Source organism: Heptranchias perlo, chromosome 35 (assembly GCF_035084215.1).
Source record: "Heptranchias perlo isolate sHepPer1 chromosome 35, sHepPer1.hap1, whole genome shotgun sequence".
NCBI classification, from domain to species: domain Eukaryota; kingdom Metazoa; phylum Chordata; class Chondrichthyes; order Hexanchiformes; family Hexanchidae; genus Heptranchias; species Heptranchias perlo.
Window position 1 is genome coordinate 23,414,626 of NC_090359.1, and position 7,601 is coordinate 23,422,226.

Here is a 7,601-nt window from a genome sequence, read left to right on the forward strand (position 1 = left end):
ACCTCTGAAATGGCCCAGCAAGACACTTAGGGGTACATATTCACAAATCATTAAAAGTAGCAACGCAAGTTAACAAGGCCATAAAAAATACAAACAAAGCCCGAATGGCCTACTCTTGCTCCTATTTTCTATGTTATCTGTATACACAGGGAGTGAGGATCTGTAAACATGGGGGAGCTGCATACACAAGTGGGCTGTATACACAAGTGAGCTTTATGTACAAGTGAGCTGTATGCGCAAGTGAGTAGTATACACAGGGGAGCTGTATATACTGGGGAGCAGTATACATGGGGGAGCTGTATATACAGGGGAGCAGTATACATGGGGAAGCTGTATATACAGGGGAGCAGTATACATGGGGGAGCTGTATATACAGGGGAGCAGTATACATGGGGGAGCTGTATATACAGGGGAGCAGTATACACAGGGGAGCTGTATATACAGGAGAGCAGTATTCATGGGGGAGCTGTATATACAGGGGAGCAGTATACATGGGGGAGCTGTATATACAGGGGAGCAGTATACACAGGGGAGCTGTATATACAGGGGAGCAGTATACATGGGGGAGCTGTATATACAGGGGAGCAGTATACTCAGGGGAGCTGTATATACAGGGGAGCAGTATACATGGGGGAGCGGTATACACAGGGGACTGTTGTACACAGGGGAGCTGTATATACAGGGGAGTTGTACACACAGGGGAGCGGTATACACAGGGACCTGTACACACAATGGAGCGGTATACACAGGGGAGCTATACACACCAGGGGAGCTGTATACACAGGGGAGCTATACACACCAGGGGAGCTGTATACACAGGAGAGCGGTATACACAGGGGAGCTGTATACACAGGAGAGCGGTATACACAGGGGAGCTGTATACACAGGAGAGCGGTATACACAGGAGAGCGGTATACACAGGGAAGCGGTATACACAGGGACCTGTACACACAAGGGAGCGGAATACACAGGGGAGCTATACACACCAGGGGAGCTGTATACACAGGAGAGCGGTATACACAGGGGAGCTGTATACACAGGGGAGCGGTATACACAGGGACCTGTACACACAAGGGAGTGGTGTACACAGGGGAGCTGTACACACCAGGGGAGCTGTACACACAGGGGAGCTGTACACACAGGAGAGCGGTATACACAGGGGAGCTGTACACACAGGGGAGCTGTACACACAGGAGAGCGGTATACACAGGGGAGCTGTACACACAGGGGAGCTGTACACACAGGAGAGCGGTATACACAGGGTAGTACGGTTCTATGAGCTCAGGATGTGAGGTGAGGACATTTGGGGCATGAAACTGCTTTTGAACACATTATCAGAAGATGAAAGTGAGAAAATAGTGTGTGATAAGTGACTGATTACATTGTCACCACTGAAAACACTTTTGCAGTGAGTCGCACTGATTACCCGATCTTCCACTTTCTGCCTTTATCTCACTTTCTTCCTCTGCTGCTTTTGTGTCGGGTTCTCTTCTGTTAATACCTTGGGGGTGTTGATGAGCTCCTGATTAAATCTCTTTGTTGTACCTTTGCTTCTGTCTATAAGACACAGACACCCCTCTGCGTGTGACCAGCCCCCTCGGAGCAAGGCATTGGGGAGAGCGTCAAGAAGGGAGCGGATTTATTCTGTATGGGGTTTATTCAACTCACCTAAGCCAGCAACCGCCACCTACAGGGATAAAGAGGGCCTGTGGTCCCCTCGCAGTGTTACACGAGATACATTGAGTCGAGAGCACAGAAACAGGCCATTCGGCCCAACTGGTCTATGTTCCACACGAGCCTCCTCCCTTCCTACCTCATCTCACCCTATCAGCATATCCTTCTATTCCTTTCTCCCTCATGTGCTTAACAATCAACAACAACTTGCATTTATATAGCGCCTTTGAAACGTTCCCAAGGCGTTTCACCGGAGCGTTATCAAACATAAAATGAGACACCAAGCCAAAGAGGAGACATTAGGACAGGTGCCCAAAAGCTTGGTCAAAGAGGTAGGTTTTAAGGAGGTTATTAAAGGAGGAGAGAGAGGCGGAGAGGTTTAGGGAGGGAATTCCAGAGCTTAGGGCCTAGATGGCGGAAGGCACGGCTGTCAATGATGGAGCGAAGGAAATGGGGGACATACAGTAGAATCTTCAGCCAGAAGTGCCGAGTGGATGATCCATCTTGGCCTCCTCCTGAGGTCCCCACCAACACCGAAGCCAGTCTTCAGCCAATTTGATTCACTTCACGTGATATCAAGAAACAGCAGAGTGGCTATGGGCCCCGACAACATCCCAGCTGTAGTGCTGAAGACTTGTGCTCCAGAACTAGCTGCACCTCTAGCCAAGCTGTTCCAGTACAGCTACAACACTGGTATCAACTCGACAATGTGGAAAATTGCCCAGGTATGTCCTGTCCACAAAAAGCAGGACAAATCCAATCCGGCCAATTACCGTCCCATCAGTCTACTCTCAATCATCAGCAAAGTGATGCAAGGTGTCGTCGACAGTGCTATCAAGTGGCACTTACTCACCAATAACCTGCTCACCGATGCTCAGTTTGGGTTCTGCCAGGACCACTCGGCTCCTGACCTCATTACAGCCTTGGTCCAAACATGGACAAAAGAGCTGAATTCCAGAGGTGAGGTGAGAGTGACTGCCCTTGACATCAAGGCAGCATTTGACTGAGTGTGGCACCAAGGAGCCCGAGTAAAATTGAAGTCAATAGGAATCAGGGGGAAAACTCTCCAGTGGCTGGAGTCATACCTAGCACAAAGGAAGATGGTAGTGGTTGTTGGAGGCCAATCATCTCAGCCCCAGGACATTGCTGCAGGAGTTCCTCAGGGCAGTGTCCCAGGCCCAACCATCTTCAGCTTTTTCATCAATGACTTTCCCTCCATCATAAGGTCAGAAGTGGGATGTTTGCTGATGATTGCACAGTGTTCAGTTCCATTCGCAACCCCTCAGATAATGAAGCAGTCCGTGCCCACATGCTGTAAAACCTGGACAACATCCAGGCTTGGGCTGATAAGTAACAAGTAACATTCATGCCAGACAAGTGCCAGGCATTGACCATCTCCAACAAGAGAGAATCTAACCACCTCCCCTTGACATTCAACGGCATTACCATCGCCGAATCCCCCACCATCAACATCCTGGGGGTGACCATTGACCAGAAACTTAACTGGACCAGCCACATAAATACTGTGGCTACAAGAGCAGGTCAGAGGCTGGGTATTCTGCGGCGAGTGACTCACCTCCTGACTTCCCAAAGCCTTTCCACCATCTACAAGGCACAAGTCAGGAGTGTGATGGGATACTCTCCACTTGCCTGGATGAGTGCAGCTCCAACAACACTCAAGAAGCTCGACACCATCCAGGACAAAGCAGCCCGCTTGATTAGCACCCTATCAACCACCCTAAACATTCACTCCCTTCACCACCGGCGCACCGTGGCTGCAGTGTGTACCATCCACAGGATGCACTGCAGCAACTCGCCAAGGCTTCTTCGACAGCATCTGCCAAACCCGCGACCTCTACCACCTAGAAGGACGCGGGCAGCAGGCACATGGGAACAACACCACCTGCACGTTCCCCTCCAAGTCACACACCATCCCGACTTGGAAATATATCGGCCGTTCCTTCATCGTCGCTGGGTCAAAATCCTGGAACTCCCTTCCTAACAGCACTGTGGGAGAACTTTCACCACACGGACTGCAGCGGTTCAAGAAGGCGGCTCACCACCACCTTCTCAGGGGCAATTAGGGATGGGCAATAAATGCTGGCCTCGCCAGCGACGCCCACATCCCATGAACGAATAAAAAAAAAATATTGTTTCCATTGGTGTTGACTACTGTTTTAATCATTCCAACACTGGTGACCATGCCTTCACCTGCCGAGACCCTAAACACTGGAATTCACTCCCTAAATCTCTCCGTCTCTCCACCTCTCTCTCCTCCTTTAAGATTCTTCTTAAAACCGATCTCTTTGACCAAGCTTTTGGTCACCTGTCCTAATATCTCCTTATGGGGCTCAGTGTCAAATGCTGTCTGATTATTGCTCCTGTGAAGCGCCTTGGGACGTTTTTACTGCATTAAAGGCGCTGTAGAAATGCAACAGCCAAACTAAACAACGCATTCACTTCCTGTCAGCTTGACTAAATGTCAACCCTCTGCCTCGTTGCAAACTCCACTGAAACTTCCATTGAAGACCTGTTCATGTAACCCATTGATTAGATGAAGTGGAAGTGAAAGGAGGTCAGGTCATGTGCAATGTTCTCCCTGGTGAAGGCCTTTGGTAATGTGCCTGCTGGACATTGTAATCTCACTTGGCACCAGCTCATTTGCTTTGTGCATCAATACCCCCTCAGACTGTACAGTGCAGGATTTGCCCACAGGGTGGTTTCGGCCAGCTCTCTTCATGAACTGCACATTAACTCTCCCCATCCTGGAGGACGTTCTGTTACCTTTTCCAATCTTTCCCATGTAAAGTGGGTTCAATTCATTCTCGGGATGTGGGCAAGGCTGGCATTTGTTGCCCATCCCCTAGTTGCCCTAACTAAGTGGCTTTACTTGACCACTTCGGAGGGCAGTTAAGATTCAATCATATTGCTGTGGGACTGGAGTTACAGACTGGCCCAGACCAGGTAAGGACAGCAGGTTTCCCTCACTAAAGGGACATCAGTGAACCAGTTGGGTTTTTACAATAATCCAACAGCTTTAAGGTCACTTTTACTAACTTTGTATTTAAACTGAATCCAAATATTTCAATCATGCCATGGTGGGATTTGAACTCATGATCTCCAGATCATTAAACCCGGCAACATAACCACTCCACTACAAACACGTCTCGATTTTTTGCAGTTAAGAGTCAACCGCGTTGGCGTGGGACTGGAGTCACGTATATCCCAAACCTGGTGGGAATTAGACAGAGATTTGAACTCACGGTTCTACTGGATTACTAGGCCAGTAATACTGCCGTGGCCTTGCGGTGTAACGGGGCGGCAGAACCCGGTCTCCGGTGGGAGGAAGCTAGTGACTGGCCTCGTGCGGTGGGAATCTGGGTCTCCGCTCAGCTGCAGCCCAGTCTCTCTCGTCTTCCGCCTCTCCTCCACCCACTCTCAACCTGTGATCGCAACCCCCCCACCCAAAGTGTGTGCGTCTATAGGCTGAAGTTGCAAGTGGTGATGATACCATGGGGAGGCATGTGGGTGAGAAGGCCAGACTTAGAACACCTGGGCTAAAGACAATGCGAGAGTGTCAGTGGTGGCTCGGTGGGTAGCATGCTCGCCTCCTGTGTTATAACTAGTTATGGGTTCAAGTCTGCACTCCAGAGACTTGAGCTACATGATCTAGGCTGACACTGCCAGTGCAGTACTGAGGGAGTGCTGCACCGTTGGAGGTGTTGTCTCTCAGATGAGATATTAAACCAAGGCCCCATCTGCCCTCTCGGGTGGCCGTAAAAGATCTCATGGCCACTATTTCGAAGAAGAGCAGGGGAATTCTCCCCGGTGTCCTGGGCCAATATTTATCACTAAAACAGATTATCTGGTTATTATCACATTGCTGCTTCCTGTTTGCAAATCGGCTGCTGCGTTTCCTGCATTACACTTCAAAAAAATATTTTGTTGGCTGTTGCCAGACGGGTCCCTCCGCTTAACGTCTCATCCAAAAGATGGCACCTCCAACAGTGCAGCACTGGGAATGTCAGCCTAGATTTTGTGCCTATATCTCCTGGACCTTCTGACTCACTGGCAAGAGTGCTACTCTCTGATCCACGGCTGACATCAGGGAGGATCGTCCATCACCCGCCTGATCTGTTTGCCGCACCCTGCACTAACGTCCCACGTTTGAAATCTCCGCTGGACACCAGCCCCCACCTTCCCTCTTTTTGTTGTCTCGATCGTTCTCTCCCATCTTCCTGTGGACTAGTAACTTTCCTCTCTGTATTGAAGGACAACCAACCTTCCTGTAACGACCTGCGGAATTGAGAGCAGGCAACACCTCCTCCTTCCACTGTGACTCAGCTCTAACCCTTGGGCTGTGTCACCTGTTTCCTGCGTCTGTTCCATTTAATAATTATTACTTTGTAAGCACGCTTTCCAAATCAGTGGAATCACTCTCGGTAATTTCACAGCTCCACTTCCTGTGGGCTGCCACACCAATTATTTTCAAGCAACCTCTCTGTGTGAGTTGGCCCAGTTTACCCTGTGCCTGCTCTCATTATCATGTGTCTGAGGGTGAGCTAATGCTCCTCAGTGTGTAGTTCATTTGTTAACACGTTTTGCTCTGACAGTGCTATTTAAGTACTGGGCCCCAGTGCGTTCCTAGAAAGTGCATTCTATTGGTTTTGGGCTCTTCAAATTGAGCGATCTTTGTGTTGGAGATGGAAGATAATCCCATTTGTGGCCCCACTGTCAACATCAAACACCAGGTACAGCCGGGGTTGGATACGGAGTAAAGTTCCCTCTACACTGTCCCATCAAACACTCCCAGGGCAGGTACAGCACGGGTTAGATACAGAGTAAAGCTCCCTCTACACTGTCCCATCAAACACTCCCAGGGCAGGTACAGCACGGGTTAGATACAGAGTAAAGCTCCCTCTACACTGTCCCATCAAACACTCCCAGGGCAGGTACAGCACGGGTTAGATACAGAGTAAAGCTCCCTCTACACTGTCCCATCAAACACTCCCAGGGCAGGTACAGGGTTAGATACAGAGTAAAGCTCCCTCTACACTGTCCCATCAAACACTCCCAGGGCAGGTACAGCACGGGTTAGATACAGAGTAAAGCTCCCTCTACACTGTCCCATCAAACACTCCCAGGGTAGGTACAGCACGGGTTAGATACAGAGTAAAGCTCCCTCTACACTGTCCCATCAAACACTCCCAGGGCAGGTACAGCACGGGTTAGATACAGAGTAAAGCTCCCTCTACACTGTCCCATCAAACACTCCCAGGGCAGGTACAGCATGGGTTAGATACAGAGTAAAGCTCCCTCTACACTGTCCCATCAAACACTCCCAGGGCAGGTACAGGGTTAGATACAGAGTAAAGCTCCCTCTACACTGTCCCATCAAACACTCCCAGGGCAGGTACAGCACGGGGTTAGATACAGAGTAAAGCTCCCTCTACACTGTCCCATCAAACACTCCCAAGGCAGGTACAGCACGGGTTAGATACAGAGTAAAGCTCCCTCTACACTGTCCCATCAAACACTCCCAGGGCAGGTACAGCACAGGGTTAGATACAGAGTAAAGCTCCCTCTACACTGTCCCATCAAACACTCCCAGGGCAGGTACAGCATGGGTTAGATACAGAGTAAAGCTCCCTCCACACTGTCCCATCAAACACTCCCAGGGCAGGTACAGCACGGGTTAGATACAAATTAAAGCTCCCTCTACACTGTCCCATCAAACACTCCCAGGGCAGGTACAGCACGGGGTTAGATACAGAGTAAAGCTCCCTCTACACTGTCCCATCAAACACTCCCAGGGCAGGTACAGCATGGGTTAGCTACACAATAAAGTTGAGGGATAAATATTGGCCAGGACACCGGGGAGAACTCCCCAGCTCTTCTTCGAAATAGTGGCCGTTGGATCTTTTACG